Genomic DNA, 17,942 nt, shown 5'->3' with positions numbered 1-17,942 from the left:
CTCCCACACACACCATTTCTGTGAAGACAATCCCTATTACAATAGCAACAGTCTACAAATATACCTGCACTACATACGTGATATCCCCTTGCACTGAGAGGTTGGGACTATTGGGGCTGAAGGGCTCCACTCTATGTGCAGGACATATGGTGAACATATATGTATAAATAAGTATACATATATCCATATAGATGTGTACACATATACATATCTTGCTTAATGTATGACAACAGTTTTACACATATGTGCCTGTGTTCCAGCCTCTGTCCTCCACCTACATACCAGGCTTTGTACATATGACATGCTGTCAGGGGTTATGTAGTGGGCTGTGTGTATGTCATGCTGTCATTCCTGCCATCACTCCACTGCTGTCATGTACCCCACACATATTTGGGGGTTGGGGCCATATATGTGTGTGGGTTTCACCTACACAATACATGTGTGCCCTAATGCACTCCAGAGGCCTGTGTATGTAACAGTGGTATAGGGCCCAATATTAGTGAGTGTAGGGAGGGTGCACCATGACTAACCTAGGCTGTTACAACATCTGTGGGTATCTGGGATAAGCTGCCATAAGGTATCTGGATGTACTTTACCATACAATCCATCTTCGGTAAATGCAGGTCTTTTTGTAACCACAAAAAAACTGAGCAATACTGGTATAATAAAAAAACAAAAAGTAATCCACATATGGTGTTAGCTGTTTATTCGTACCAAACAAGCATCTGGTACCTCGGCATATTGCCTTCAAGGATAATTATCATGATGCACCAACATATTTTTATACCAAGTGAACCATTGAAAACACCAATTAAATAATTATATAATTATATACATTTAAATATTAAAGGGACTATTCAAATACTCCTGCTGCACATCAAATGCATCAACAATATAAAATTGTCAAGATGTCATGACAACATTTATACAGTCATAATATTTGCCTCCAAATTTAGACCCCAGGGTATAAAGTACCATCATTTAAAATGAATCTGCTTTCCAAGCTATGTAGCCTATACTTTAGATCACCACCTCTAATATTATAAGGGCTGGCAAGTACACTAAAAAATAATGTATTATTATTACCCCCATGAAACCTGTAAAAATGTTCTCCCACTGGACTATTAAAATTCTGATTTCTGATGTCTCCCAAATGTTCTAGAATTCGAGCTTTTACTGCCCTCTTAGTTTGACCAATGTACCACTTGGTTGGGTTGCATCCACAACCTATTATATACACAACTCTGTACGAATTGCAAGAAAATCTGTTGTTGTTTTCAAATTTCTTGCCATTAACTGAAGTGCCTGACAGATTTTTTACAAACTTACAAACCTTACATCGCCCACAAATATACATGCCTACTTTAGTAGATTCATCATTCCAAAATGGTCTATTAAGCAGTTCCTTCATATTAAGGTATCTTCCATAGGAGGACCTTATTAACCCTGGAAATAAATCACCCACTGTGGGATCTAAACACACAATATGCCATAATTCCTGTATCAAACTCCTCATTATGTTAGAAAATGCTGAGTATTTAGCTACAAAGAATAGCTCTTTGGCTACACAGTTAGGCTTCAGATTACTACTTACATATTCTTTTCTGCTGATATTGCACTGCATCATCCAACAAGATCTTATCATAATCCTTTTGTATCTACCTGTCCCTACTCTGTAAGAGAAAACACTCCTTACATGCTTGATCAGACGTGTTCCTGACAATACGCCTGAATTCTCCTACTGGAAGTGAATTCAATAAATGTGGGGGGGGGTGCATACCTTCTGCGAACAAAAAGTTGTTCACAGCAGTCGCTTTCCTAAATGGTCTAAACTGAATACTATAGTCATTCCCTACATAAAATTCAACATCCAAAAACTGAATCTGGATATTGCCCATAACCAAAGTAGACATTAGTCCATGAAAGTTTGTGTTTAATTCAGAAATAAAATCTTCAAACTCTGATGACTGGCCCTTGCAGACAAAAAAGAGATTATCAATAAATCTCTTGTAGCATATTACTTTTGTCTTCCAATGAACAATTTTGCCAAAAAGCCCATGTATAACACAGCATAACTGGGTGCATACGACGCACCCATTGTACCTTTCTTCTGTAAATATATCCTGTTGTTACACTTAAAATAGTTGTGAGTTAAACAGAACTCCAATAATCTAATGACAAAAGTTGTCTTTGGGCCTTCACCCAGCACATCCTGGACTGCTTCCAGACCATTCTTGTGCTGTATGGATGTATATAAGGAACTGACATCTACTGTAGCCCTATAGTAGTCATCCTGCCACTTAATGTTAGAAATAATCTTACATAGATCCTGGGTATTTTTCACGTGAGAAGATATCCTAGATAAATATTCCTTCAACACAGAATCTATGAAAATTGCCACATTGTACACAAAAGAGTGGATGCCAGAGACAATCGGTCTCCCGGGGGGTCAAATTTTCATGTATTTTGGGTATGGCATAAAAGTAAGGGTCATAAGGATCCTTAATTATCAATTTTTTAACATCTTCTCCTGATAACAAACCTAACCTTTCGCCTCTTTCCAAAAATCTCACTCAACTCACTGTTATATTCACTTACAGGATTACTGGACAACACTATATAATCTTCTTCTTTGTCCAATAATTCACAAACCATCCCATCATATTGTTTTCTCGACATAATGACCCAATTTCCCCCTTTATCGGCCTCCTTAAAGACCAAGTCCCTCAAACATGTTCTTAATTTCCTCAGCTTTAACCACTCTAACCGTGTAAGGTTAAACCTGGGTTTGTACTTTACAAAATTACTATATGCAAATTCAACATTCTTCAGTAACACCTGTTCAAAAAGACTAACAGCTGTTGACCATTTGGGGGGCCTAAAGTGACTTTTAACATCTAATAAGGGAACAAGAAATCTAGAATAGCCAGTGTCAAACATACATTGACTTACATTTTCATGTTCATCATAGCAATCATCATAATCATAAATCAACATATTCATCAATGAATTGTCTACTTCATTTTCAAATGACTCTACATCCAAAATATCAGGCATATCGTTATAAGTAGTAACATGCACTGTTTTTTTCAAAGAACACCCTCAGGTGTAATTTCCTACAAAAAGTTTTGGCTTCCATCATTACCTCAGCCAAAGTAGGAATTTTTGTGGGCACAAATTTAGTTCCCCTCTTTAAAATACTAATTGCATTTTCTGTTAACGATATGTCAGACAAATTTACAGTTTTTAACTCCTCATTATTATAAGCAGGTTCAAAAGGGCCATTTTCAAAGTCATTACATATATCAAAACATCTTAGTGTCTCTTGCCTTTTCTTCCATTCTTCCGACCCTTGCGTTGGTTGTCTTTCGTGGCGAAATGTTGTTGTTGGCCCCGGAAGAAAAATGAGAGGAACCTGAAGCATTAACATCATCCAAGTTCTCAAAAGAAACACTCTTCTTAGAGAGCATTTCAACTGAAGAAGCCGACGAGCCCCTTAAACTTGAATTCCAGCTGGCATTGTCTGTCCTTCCACGACGTTGGTTTAGTTGAATACATGATCCACGCTGCCAAGAGAAAATGATTCCGCTCCTAAAGTCCTCCAAATCACGTATCAATTTTCTCTTCTTACATGCCAAAACATTCACTCCCACCTTGTCCAGTTCTTTTTTAATCTCACACATCTTGCTAGACAGCACACTACTAGATAATTCATTCTGTAGTTTAGGTTGCATTTCAGTAATTTGATCATGCAGCTTACCAGTAGTTTGAGTGTTCCACTTAACCAAAATACAGAGCCATTCCAAAGAACAACACACAACAGCTTGCTTCCATTCTTCCTGTAGATCTTGTTCTTCCTTTTGAAAATCACATGCAGGAAGCTGATTAATTCTTAGACCCCATGGAGCAATATTCAGTTCAATATATTTCTCCAAAAGCTTGGTATCATAGTAGAGATTGATCTCTTTTGCCATCAACCTCTGTAAATCTCCATATTGCAGGCTAATGTCAGCGTCTTCAGAAATAGACCATGGATCATGTGCCACCAGTTTAGCCTCCCTTTCTCACACAAATTCAGTGAACAACATAGCCCCTGCTACGCCAGCAGTTCGACAATCACCTGATACACCTTCTACCATGTTGTAACCACAAAAAACTGAACAATACTGGTATAATAAAAAAAACAAAAAGCAATCCACAGATGGTGTTAGCTGTTTATTCATACCAAACAAGTATCTGGTACCTTGGCATATCGCCTTCAAGGATAATTATCATGATGCACCAACATATTTTTATACCAAGTGAACCAATGGAAACACCTCATCTTCATCCAATTAAATAATTATATAATTATATACATATAAATGCAGGCCTACTGCCTCCTGCCGCACAGGATGTTCTGTTTGTCAGTGTGATTGTGATGGTGTCAGGTATGCCTTGTTATGTCAAAGATACATCCCATGGTGTCAATTGGGGGTCTGTATCCCCTAGGAATTGTGTACAGAGTGTAGATAGAGGCTGCTGACCTATACATCTGCATTACATACTGTTGATTGTCTGGTATGCTGTAGCACAGTCTGTCATTACTAATGTACTACTTGAAGGCCTCGGTCTGGACAGCAACATATGTCGACCTTTCCAGACTACTTTCATAGTATTACTGTTTCGCAGCTGCATTACACTGTTCGCACGGATGTCAGTGTCTAAACAGCTAAATGACATGGCATATACAACTGTTATAGTACACAAATAAAGCTTTCACATTCATTTATGCACACCTGTGTGTGATGTTATACCCTTTGATATCCCTGTGGGTATATGTTGCAGGCTATGAATGTCATTCATATGGGTGGGTCATACAGTTTCCAGTTGGTAAGGTGGTGACTGTAGGAATACTGGCTGCTCCATATTGTGTGCATGTACTACATATGTATATTACTGTACAAATCTCTGTGTGTGTGTATGTATAGTTACATATATATCTATATATGTGTGTATATATATATAATATATATATATATATATATATATATATATATATATATATATATAGTATCTGCATATATGTTCATAGGTTCATAGGTTCATACTAGGCTATCTGCCCGAGGGCATTTACAAGCCTAGCCCATAGTTTTGTGGCTTACGCCACCCCTTTAGTTTGGAGAAACTATGCCCATTATTTTGCTGTGCCTCTGTCGAGCAGTGACACTGAGGTAATCCCTGGGGTATATCTGCGATCTCCCATCCATTGGTCAAGATTCCTCTTGAACAAGGCCAGCGAGGTACTCTGCCTCACATATACTGGGATTTTGTTCCACAGCATAGGGAGTCTTTGGGTGATGAATCTATCCCTCCAGCACGTACTATTAATAACCGTGTTGAGGTTTAAGTCTCCCGCCCTTGTGGCTCTGAGGGATCTAGATTTTTTGAGGTGAAGCATGTTCATCAAATCTGGATTTGACATGGCCTTGTATGTCAGGCACAGGTCACCTCTGAGCAAGTGGTAAGCAACTGAATAGAGCTGGAGTTCTTTCAGTCGGGCAGCATAAGACAGATTTTTGAGACCCTTTATCCTTTTGGTGAGGAACTTTTGTGGCCTCTCCAGCTGCTGCAAGTGTCGGGTCAGATACATTCCGAATAGGGCATTGTACTCAATCATTGGTCTGATGAGTGATGAGTATAGGGAGACTATGACCTCCCTTGATCTAGATGTGAATCCCTTCATGATAAGGTGGGCAATGTAGAAGGTCTTCCTAACTACTTTAGCAATATGAGTGTCGAATGAAAGGCTACTGTCAACCTGGGTCCCCAGGTCCCTGATAACTTCTTCTGTGCTCAGTGGATTGCCACCTATATGGTAGCTAGGGGTAACCTTGTTTTCCCAAGGGTATGACTATGCATTTCTTGGCATTTAACTTTAGGCCATGGCTCTGGCACCAGTTATCCATTTCTGTGAGACCCTTCTGAAGGATATCTGTGTCAGATGTGTTTTCGACTATGGCGCCCAGTTTGCAGTCATCTGCAAACTTTGTCAGCCATAACCCTCCTGTGTTTGCTTGTACTTCAGAAAGGTAGATGCCAAACAAGAGTGGGCCCAGGACTGAGCCCTGTGGGACACCACTTGTGACAGGCTTTGAGTCTGACATGGCGCCAGCAACTCTGACCCTGTGGATTCTGTCACTCAGCCAGTTTGCAACCCATCTTGTGATGTATGGGTTTACATTTAAGCTGATGAGTTTTTCAATGATACCCGAGTGGGGTATTGTATCGAAGGCCTTCGCCAGGTCGAGGTAGGCTGTATGGACTGCCTTTCCCTCATCAATGGCCTTGGTGACTGTTTCGAAAAAGTCAACCAAATTTAAAAGGCATGATCTGCCTTTGACAAAGCCAAACTGGGTTGGATCCAAAGTCTGCAAATTCCCTATGTCTTTATTTATGAGATCCATTATGATCCTCTCCATGGCTTTGCAGATAAGGCTTGTCAAGCTAATGGGACGGTAATTTCCAGGGTCGGTGGATGCACCGCCTTTGTGAAGTGGGACCACAGTCGCTGTGCGCCACTCCCTGGGTATGTATCCGGAGGTGAGACTAAGATTAAACAGCTGTCCTAACTGCGGGTTTAATTCCTCGTTGAGTTCGGAAAGCACACAGCCGGGGACACCATCAGATCCCATGGATGCTGTGTTTTTTGCCTTGGAGAGAGCAGTTCTCACCTGGGCGTTAGAGATGTTTGGGGGGCTACAATCATTTGGTATAGATATCTCTCCTTTTGGGGAGGGGAGAAGTTTGCACTGAACCTGTCAGCCCGTATGTTGGCAATGTCTGTAGGATCAGTAATCTTCCCATCATTTTGAACTAATTCTGAGCATATCTGGGAGTTTCCTCCCAGGTTTCTAGCATAGCTAAAGAATGCCTTATGATTGTCTTTTGAGTCCTTAGCTATTTTTCTCTCAAAATTAGCTTTGGATGATTTTATGAGAGCTCTTAGCTTTTTACTTATAGTGATCAGCGGTGTCTTACCTTTTAAGGATTTTGCTCTATCTTGTAGTAGCTTCCTCCTTTTGTTGTAGAGTTTGTTTATGGCTGGGGTCCACCAGACTGGATGCTTTCCTTTGGTACAAAGAGTCTTTGTTTTGCTTGGGATTGCCTGATCCATGCAGCCCTGCAGGTGCTGGTAGAAGGCATTTGTAAGTGATTCAGCGGCTTGAGTAATGTTTACCGCTGGCTCGGGGGCCTTAAAGGAGACCACACTAGTCTTTAGAAGTGTGAAGTCGGCTTTCGAGAAGTTCTTTACTGTGGTCTTTTTTATTTCAGGTGGGGGTGGGATGAGGACCTCCAGCGAGATTAGTTTGTGATCTGATCTCACCAGTGAGGGGTATACTTCTGGTGTTGAACATTGTGCTCCCATGTTCGTGATGATGAGATCAAGTATGTTTTCTCCTCTTGTGGGGATGGTGACTAGTTGTTCCATGGCATTTGAGTTTATGATGGCCATGTCATGTCTGGTCCTGGTTATGGGATCTGTACCACTTGGTACTGTATTGCAGGGAGGTCGTGCTTGGCTGGGGGGTATACCTATTCGTACCAGACGTGTATTGTGTGGGACCTCTCAACCCCATTAACGTTGCATGAGGACATATACGTTTTGTTACCTCCTGATTATCTACAGATGTATGTCTGTATATACCTATGTATATATATATATATATATATATATATATATATATATATATATATATATATATATATATATATATATATATATATGTACCTGCTGACATATATATATTACCTGTCGTATATATTTAGACGTATATGTGGACATTTTTATCTATAGATGTAGGCATTTGCATGTTTATATGTTCATACATATTGATATTGTTTTTATATATATATATATATATATATATATATATATATATATATATATATATATATATATATATATATGTTGTAACCGTTTAGACATTAATATATTTACTCACACATACATTCTCTGTACTGTTGAATGACTGGGCTGGATGATATGTTTGTGAATACATCAAGGGTATGTATATCTGAGATGTCTTAGTTGTAAATCACTTTGGCTATGGTGTGCTGGGTCCTGGGTTTGTTCCTAGCAGAGGCTGCTTATATTTTTGCTAGGCAGAACAAGGGCCGTTGGATACAGTGTGATTAAGGTACTTTTGAGCAGCTGTAAGCAGGTTTGCATGGGGATAAGCACTGCCTACACAAGTTAAGCAATTTAGAAGCTTACTGGGTATAGGACACTGTAACTGGAAATTAGCACTGCTTACCTCCACAGAAACAAGTGCACATGGCCTTAAACTTGCTTACTAGTGCTTACATATGCTTACTACTACTTCTTGCTGCTTAACCTAACTACTGCTTTATGCATAATGATACTGACACCTCACATGTGCATTTCCAGCAGTACTCCAGGTCATATATATATATATATATATATATATATATATATATATATATATATATATATATATATATATATATATATATATATATGTTCTTTCATGGCAGCAGTACTCCAGTTCATATATATATGTTATTTCATGGGTTATGCAACATACATATTACTCATAACGTGCTTTGCCATGGGAAATGGTATGTCTCAGTTACCTTCCTGTTCCCCCCCCTCCTTTCTCGCTTACATCCATGGGGCGGTCCCATTAGAACGGGTCCATCCAACCCCGGCATGCCTCGGCCCATAATATCTTATGCATCATTCCCTCCACCCCCTCCCTCCTCCACATCAATAATCCTTCCTACAGGTTCCATCCGAATCTCATCACACCACTACACATTGCCCACTCTCCACTTCTCGGGACCCATCATGTAAGTTGTCTCACCCCATGGATCTTCAGGGTTCCCACACATTCAGTCCACAAACATATGTATCCTTCTTTGCTTACCTGTGAGGTATGGTATGTTACCCCGAGAACTCTTTTTAGCAGAATTTCTGGGGTCGTCCAGCTAGGGATGAACATGCATTTGTTTAAGAGTAGACTTTGCAGGTTGACACTGTTTCTCCCACTGGGTCTATCCTGCCAGTAGTCTGGGTAGCAGTGCTGTGCAACGCTTAGCGGTGCTTAATATTCAATTTGCATGATATTTGCCTTTTGGCATTGATGTCTTCTTCATTACATGTTATATATGTGTCTTGTAGCATTGATTCATGTGTACGTATGCTGTATGGGGTCCTGGGAACTTCAACACTTTATTGCGATAACACCTCATGTCTGGCCTTACTGCAGTACTCCAATTCACATATTATTGTGCTGTGGCAGGTTATACAACATCACAGTGTACATAGGTTCATTTCACATGTTCAGTTTGATTTTCCTATGGTGAGGATTTGTTTGTTGACCCCTCACTCTTATGCATTTTTGTGATGGCTTAGTGGTTAACTACTGTAGTGTAGAGGGTCCTGGGTTCGAACCTTGCAGAGGCTGTTTATTTTGTTGCTGGGCAGTACATGCGCTGTTGGGTGCAGAGGGATTAAGGCACTTTAAAGCAGTTGTAAGCAGGTTTGAGCAGAGGTAAGCACTGCTAACCTCCGGTTACAGTTTCTTACACTCAGTTAGCTTCTACATTGCTTAATCTGTGTGGGCAATGCTTACCCCCACACAAATGCACTTAAACATGCTTACTAGTGCTTATATATGTTTATTACTGCTTATTTGTGCTTAAACCTGCTTACTAGTGCCTTATTCATTATGACACTGGCTCTTCACATGTGCATTTAATGCAGTACTCCAGGTCACATTTAAATTTTATTATGTAGGTTATACAGCGAAAAGATGTAAAAATATGTTCATATACAGATTTCACATGGAAAATGATATATGCTGCAGTGATACTCAACCCGGGAAAGCCTGTTCATTAGGCGAATGCTCTAACCACTACACTATTGCTGTGCTGCTTCATTTGCATATATATTCCTTGTTATCCTCTTCAGCCTTTTTAGCTGCTTTACCCGTAGCTAAGCAATGGGCAAGTCCATGCACCTATGGTTAGCTGTACTCGTGGTTTTAAAAAAAATACTACTAGGGTTTCTTCATTTATTTAAGTGTGCTGTTGCTGTTGAACACATGGGGACTGTTGGTGGGGATATGCCGATACTTATAACTGGTCTCGCTCTTTATTTACACATTCTTCTTTTTTACTTTGCAGCGGCATGTTTATTCTGAGAGCTCTGCTCTCAGACAAGCCCCCTGCACTCGTCTAAATTCCATGTAGCATTAGGAGTTCAGGCAGTGCGCCTTTATTAATATGCATGGTGCGCTGACTTCCTCCTCTTAAACTGCTGCTTCCATGCAGGACTAGATTAGTCTTGCATGGAAGATTAGTAAATCCAGGGGATAGTGTAATATGATTTGCATTTCTCAATTAGCCTATGATTTCAATCTACCTATTGTGAAACAAAACCAGATAAAACTCATAATGTAGTCTAAATGTGCTCACAAGTTGCAGAGTCAATCAACAAGAAAATTATACTCACTGAAGACTAAGCTATGTACTCCTAAACAGAAGTATGTAAATTATAAGATACATTTTGAAAAAAGGGACATCCTTGAAAGTTTATGTAGAACACCATCACTAGCTGTGTGTGTGTGCTGATCCAGTGACCAACTCTGAAAGAACTAGATTTTTTTGCATCTTTGTACAGGTCAGGAGCATCCATATTATCTATTTGGGTGAGCACGTGTTCATACCCCTGGAGGCATTCAATAACTTGAATCAGCCCTTTAAGATGATAAACACACATTTCACTACTGTACAGTTTGGCTGGCATTCAGTTGTACATCCCCTCAGAAAATGTGGTGAAGGGGATGGTGAAGAGGAAATATACTGAGCAGAATCTCTCTCTCGGTTATATACAGAACTAAATCGTATGCAAGTTACTGTTTCACACATGATCATTAATTTCACCTTCACAATAAAGTGATGATTTAATAAATGCTTCAACTTTATCATTTTTGGATGAAGGGCTGGTTCAGAATGCTCCATTTCTGCCAGTTAAAATACATACTAATCCCTGTAATGTCAGACACACTTCTTGACTTGTGATGATGAGCAGTGCAACAAGTTCAAGTATGTTTAATTAATTTAAACCTGATAATGGCATACTGAATATGGATCACTGTATTTTCCATTTATTTCATTTGTAAGAGGGCTAATATCAATATTAACTCATTGAAGCCCAAAACGCCTTTTTCTACATTTCCAGTTCATACCCATAACTATTTATCATGTCCAGGACTTTTTGTGGTCTGGCGTCTTTAACTAAGCAACATACCAGCTAATAATATGTAACATTAATTAGAAAGTACAAGGAGATATTAACAAAATGACACTAAGATTGTTAATCTAAAATGTGCTACAGTAAAGAAATTAATCACAATTTGCCACTTATTATTCATATTCTAATAAATGTGTTTATATTTTCATAACTGAGACCTCTACATGTTAACAAGGGGTACAGTGATATATGCCATGGTTTGAGAAAGGGAAATTATTTGTCAATGTCTATTTATATAGCATTATACCTGAGACATTGCTAGCTATTTGTTAGTAACTGTGACAATGTGAAATACTGGATGTGTAACATATGACAGTATAGCTAGCTGGTGTTTTGTAAAGAATTTGTATATCAAACTGATTTCTACAGGTGCTTGTGCTGAAAATGTATTTGTAAAGTTGCTTGTGTTAAAAAATGTACCAACAGTGGGTCCTGCCAGACAGAAAATAAATACACCTGTATGTCAAACTGTACTGTAACTGTTGAAATTAATATATTGTAACAAAGGATACTGGAAGGGAAGAGGTTAATCTCAGTCCAAATGACTTTGAAAAATAGTCTGAAATTTAATTACTTGGTTTAGGCCATAAAAATTGTATCTTACAGTTCTGACTGAGCCAGAGACAAAATGTCTGTGCAAAGCAAGGCTTAGTAGCTCTGTAGGAAGAGTGGAAGTGTTAAAATTGTTTTACAGCTTCCAGATGCTGTGACACATGTTAGCAAAGCTCTATGTGTGTATTGTGAGACATATGTGCAAGATGCTGGCTCAAATTTCTAGTAAATGGGGTAGTGTGGGAGCCAGAGTTAAGTGACTAGATGTAATGTCATTCTATAGCCAGCACTGAAATTATATTTACGTATTAGAGGGAGATGTCACTCAACAATCAGCACTCTGTTTTGGAACTGACAAGGCCACTCATCCACATCATCTTGCGTTGCTGTAGTAAGTAACTTCATTAGGAAATAGTAATTCTTTAATCACTCAGGAAAATATAGTGAGATTAGTTAGGTATTGCTTTTCTGCATCTGTGTGAATCTTTCCATCTGTGTTATTTTTCATATTTCCTGTGAATGAAACTCTGGTGTTTATTGTAAATAGATATTCAGTATGTTCATGTTCTTTTATTATTTATTATTAAATATATGTTAAATGTTTCATTGTGGTTGGTCTTTTTAAGAAATATTTAACTTTTGAGAGTACTTATATTTATTTGGTGACACTACGGCCACTCCTGAAAGCCTTGCTGCATTGGTCAAACACTACCATTTGTATTAGTATTAATTTTACTCAGTATAACTGGGTACCCTTGTAAGACCCTTAGAGCAGCTGGCTGGTGGCAATGTAACTACCTTATAGTCTGGGCAAAGGGTAGCAGAGTTCCTTGATTACTGGCCAAGAGGAGGGATGTCACAGTAATCAAGAAAATAACCAATATTTCCATATGTACTTCATACTTCAAAAGTTAAGTAACTTACAAACTGCTGCATGACATCATGTGAAATCTTAGATTTTGTTGAATAAAATTATCTTTGATATTTGCACTGAGGGCTGCACATCTTTAAAGATACGTAATGTTATTTTTATTGCTAATTATACAATTAAGCATATGTTTTCATATTTCACAATAAACATATATTCATAGAGGAATGTATTGTTGTCGTGTGACAGCTGAAGTCTGGTTAACAAAAATGTTCTAACAGTATATATTTAGGTTGTACAGTTTTCAAGATATGAGAATTTGTTTGTGAAACTTTAGCAAAAAATATAATGTGGAGTTCATGTGCATTATAATACAGTATTTACAGGAAAACTATGAATTCATTAATTATTATCACTGTAAAGAATAATCCTTACTGATAGCATTGCTGTTTGTGCAGTTTTAATAGCTTTTACTGATCACAGAATATTTATATTTATCTATCTTATGCTTTTTAAGTTTATTTTTCAGAAAGTACTGAAGAAAGCAAGTTGTATGTAGATTGCTAAAGGTATGACATTCCACAGCACATAGATGTTAATGAGTTAAAGGAGTACAATGGGTTTCTAAAATGCATTCTTCAACTTCTCTGCCCTTTTCCTCCCTATTTACAGCTTCCTGTATAAACGAACAACAATGCAGCATTTAAAAAATTTAAATTCCCCTTACTTCTCAATAGAAGCGTACTTTAGTGTAAAGGGATGGTTTCACTTTCAAAAACATTCTCTTGAGTTTCAGTTAAGCTTGCTGGAGTCCCCCAATTACAGATATCATCACGGCCAGGCAGTGGAGGTATTTTTTTTGAACAGTTCCCTCTCCCGAAGTGACATCACCATGGCCGGCCTCTGAGTCTCAGTTAAACAATGAAACCCACCCATTCTGTGATGTCACAGCTGCCTTGTCCTTCCCCCAGCCTTGGAGTGCTCAAATACAGCTACAGGAGGTAGGGAAGTTCTTTTCCTGTTGGTGTTTCTAGTACACAGTATTTTGCAATAGGAACCTGTTGTGCGAATCTTTGCCTGCATCAGCTTATCTTCATGGCCTGATTAATTTGCGTGTCAACTTTTTTAAAACCAGCTGTCTAAATCACAAAAGTTGCAGCTTAATTTCTTCTGCCTTGTCTTCTTTTAGTGAGAATAAGGCTTTACAACTTGCCGGTTTTGTGCTTTTGCTGTTGTATTAAGATTCACGGTGTGCACATGGTCTTGGTTGCTAATAGCAACAGATTTCTTTTTGTTGCTGCAAATGTTTTTTCAATAGGTGCATGTGTTTTTGTGCGCATAGCTGTGTGATCATGATCTAGCTAACCCTTTTTTTATACTCACTAAGCTGTTTTTTTATGTAACACTCACTAAATAGCTTAACGAGTGTAACACAAAGGCTAACTAGATCGTGATCACACAGTTATGCATACAAAAACACAAGCTGCTGTGGTCAATAACTGTTAGCGGCAACAATCCATGCTACCTTAAGCTAACTAGTGTGAGCTATTCATTCTTTGCAACTATTTACTATGGAATGTAGAAGGTGATTTTATCGTGCAGGTCTACAGCATTGAAATTGCACATGACCATATGGCTTTGTCGTACTGTTAAAGGAGTTGTTGTGGTACTTAGATTTGCTAGCCTCATTTCAAGCTAATGTTTTATTATGAAACTTAATTGTTTTCATCTGTGTGTGGCAGATTACTTTGATTGGCAGATAATGATAGTTGCTGAATACAAAGGTTCATTTTTAAGTGCTGCTTTGTGTCAGTTTCTAGTACAGTATCAAAAGCTTTCCATCAAAAACGAGCTATAAAAGTGTCCGATCACAAGCGTGTTTTTAAACACCGCACGTTTTAATCTTGTTGGATGCACATGTTCTCTCCTGACAAAGGAAACCAAGTGGAAGTTCATTTTTTCAAGTCTATTGTTCTGCAGTTTAGTATATTGAGTAGTGCCAGCCCATGATGAGTACAGTACATTCCTGGAAGGCACATGAGCTGTGAAATAGTACATAGTGTTTTTGTTTTTTCATAGGTGGACAACACATTAGTGTTGTTTGTAATACACTGCAAGGTAGATCATTCAGGATTAGAACATAGTAAGAATAAAAGTACAAACTACATTCTAGCCAGTAAATGTACAACTGTTTGCACTTATTTTTAAAATCGTTTTTTTCTCAAAACTTGCATTTTATCTGTCTTTGGCCTAGCACTCTTGTGTGGGGTCATTTACTGCACTGTTATAACTTGTTGATATTTGTGAACCGCTGCTATCTCTGAAAAAACAAGAAAACAAAAAAAATCTTGCTTTTTTCCCACTTTTCTGAGATTTAAAAAAGTTCAGTTACAGGCTTGCTGTTCTTGAACTGTTTGTAAGTTTCTGTGAGGCAATTTTTTGCTTGGGCTAAAGGAAAGTCTCTCTGTAGATCAGTGGCAGTGAAAAACATTGAGCAGCCTGCCTGCCCCTGTGGGAGTGGTTACTGACTTGAAACTGTAGTTTTATTGGCCATTTTGGGTCAATTCCAAAACTCCTTCATCTTCCTCTCTTAAAACCCTCTTTGCGGTTTTGGCGTTTGTGCATAGCGCAGCTTACGGCAGCGCCTAATTGGGTTTAAACTATTCCTGGCTCCACAAAGTCTGCTCTTCACTTTTTCACTTAGAACTGCTCTATCTCTCAATTTAAACACCATATTCTCATTCTAAGGTCCTTCACTGGTCCAATTAAGTAATCCTACAAGTTAGCACTATTAAACCATAAGCACTACTTACTCTTATACTCTCTACAATTACCCTGTCCTCTATTGGTCCGTCTTAAATTCAGTTTCCCTATATTACTCTAGCATGTCCAAAGGTCAGTCAATGGTTTCCTCTCCAGTCCAGCTGGTGAATCTGGGAATTTTGAGGCAATGTTACAACTGTCTCGTACACGGACAACCCTCTCCTCCTCCAAACAGGTTCAAATATATGTGAGAGATGCAACTATTTAGCCAAACTGGAGGCTGAACTCTCTCATCTCAAAACTGGTGTAACCAGTCAGGAGGAGAAGGTAACATACAACACAATTCCATTATCACATAGTCCCACCACATCAGCGAACTTAACACATAAATACACAAAAACATACTCGGAGGCTCTAAATAAAAATCTACCTAAGCAACAGAGACCTCCAAAGCAGACATCCAAGCAAACGCTACCTCAAAACAAAACACACACAACACATAACCCACAAAGTCAGTTGTCCAAGCAGCCACAGCCCTTAAGGCTGAATAACACACCTGATACTCTTGTTATAGGTGACTCTATTGTCAGACACACTGACGTCCCGCTCACCAGGCTGAATAAAGAGAAGGTCATGGTGAGCTGCCTGTCGGGTGCTAGGATCCGCCACATAACGCAAGCACTCAGGTCACTCCAAAGCAAATACAAATATGACTCAGTCATTGTACATGCTGGTGTGAATGACCTGAGATGTACCTCCCTGGACTACATGAAAAGAGACATAGAGGAGCTCTCTGATCATGTAGCCCAGGCTGGTATGACCCTGACCTTGAGCAGCATCTTACCCTCACCTAGAATGATGCCACAGTACAAAGACAAAATGATTGATTTTAACAATTGGCTAAAATTTTGGTGCCATTCAAAGGGGATCCAGTGTCTGTCAGCCTGGGATGACATGCTCGACAAGCCGTTGCCGCTAGGGACGGCTTGCACCTGTTACCACTGGGCTTTCGAATATTGGCAAAGGCTCTTGCCACCCCCATAGTGCCTTTTTTAGGTAAGGCTCAAAAGTCAAACCCACCCCCATAGACAGCACAAGGAACAAGAAACTAAGGGTAATGCTGCTAAACACCAGAAGTCTTAACCTCAAGATGCACACTCAAGCTCTCCTCAGTATGGAGAACATCGATATCTGTGCAGTGACAGAAACCTGGTTCAAGGCTCCAGAGAGCACCCCAGCACTACCAGGCTATACCTCATATCATGCTTTTCGGCCCCAAAACCCAGACCGAACCACAAAAAGGAGGGGAGTTTCCATATTTATCAAGGATATCCACACCTCCAGGTTAGTGACATTGCACGGTATCGGAGACCATCCATGTGCAACTAACAGTGGGCAAGACTGCTTTTCAGTTTATAGCATCCTATAGACCACCACTCTCTCAAAGTCAGGAATCCCACTCGGCTTTCCTGAAAACATTGGAGAACATGAAGATCTCTCCGAACACCATTATATTGAGCGACTTCAACTACCCAAACATTGACTGGGAGCACTACTCAAGCCCCAGCACCTTAGCCCTAAGGTTCCTGGAAATTATAAACTCAGATGCTATGGAACAACTAGTCACCACTCCCACAAGAGGGGACAACATACTAGACCTGATCATTACCAACATGGGGACTCTATGCTCCACACCAGAAGTATATCCCTCATTGGTAAGATCAGACCATAAATTAATTTCACTGGATGTCCACATCCAGACCCCACTCCCAGCCCAGAAAACCACAGTGAAAAACTTCTCAAAAGTGAACTTCTCACGTCTCAAAACTGAAGTGGAATCCTTCAAGGCCCCAGGGCCAGTGAAAACTATGGCCCAAACTGCAGAATCCTATATAAACGCATTCTATGGACATCTCCAGGAATGCATGGATCATGCTATCCCAAACAAAACCAAGACCCAATCATCCAAAGGCAGGCATCCAGTCTGGTGGACCCCTGCCATAAATAAACTGTACAACAGAAGGAGGAAGCTACTACATGATAGAGCAAAATCCCTAATAGGGAAGGCATCTCTGATCAGTACTAGCAAAAAATTACGATCCCTCATAAAATCCTCCAAGGCCAGCTTCGAGAGAAAAATTGCACAGGACACCAAAGACAATCATAAGGTTTTTTTCAGTTATGTTAGAAACCTGGGATGCAACTCCCAGACTTGTTTTGAGTTGATTCTAAACAACAAAAAATACACTGAACCCACAGACATCGCCAATAGCCTGGCAGACAGGTTCAGTGCAAACATCTCCACCCCCTCCCCCCCAAAAGAGCAAGTATCTATCCCAGCAGAGGGCTGCCTCCCAAACATCTCAGATGCTCAGGTGAAGGCTGCCCTCTCCAAAGCAAAAAACACTGCTTCCATGGGACCAGATGGCGTCCCAGGTT

This window comes from Protopterus annectens, chromosome 3.part0 (assembly GCF_019279795.1).
Source record: "Protopterus annectens isolate FY-2018-M chromosome 3.part0, PAN1.0, whole genome shotgun sequence".
NCBI classification, from domain to species: domain Eukaryota; kingdom Metazoa; phylum Chordata; order Ceratodontiformes; family Protopteridae; genus Protopterus; species Protopterus annectens.
Note: the sequence above shows the minus strand (reverse complement) of the source record.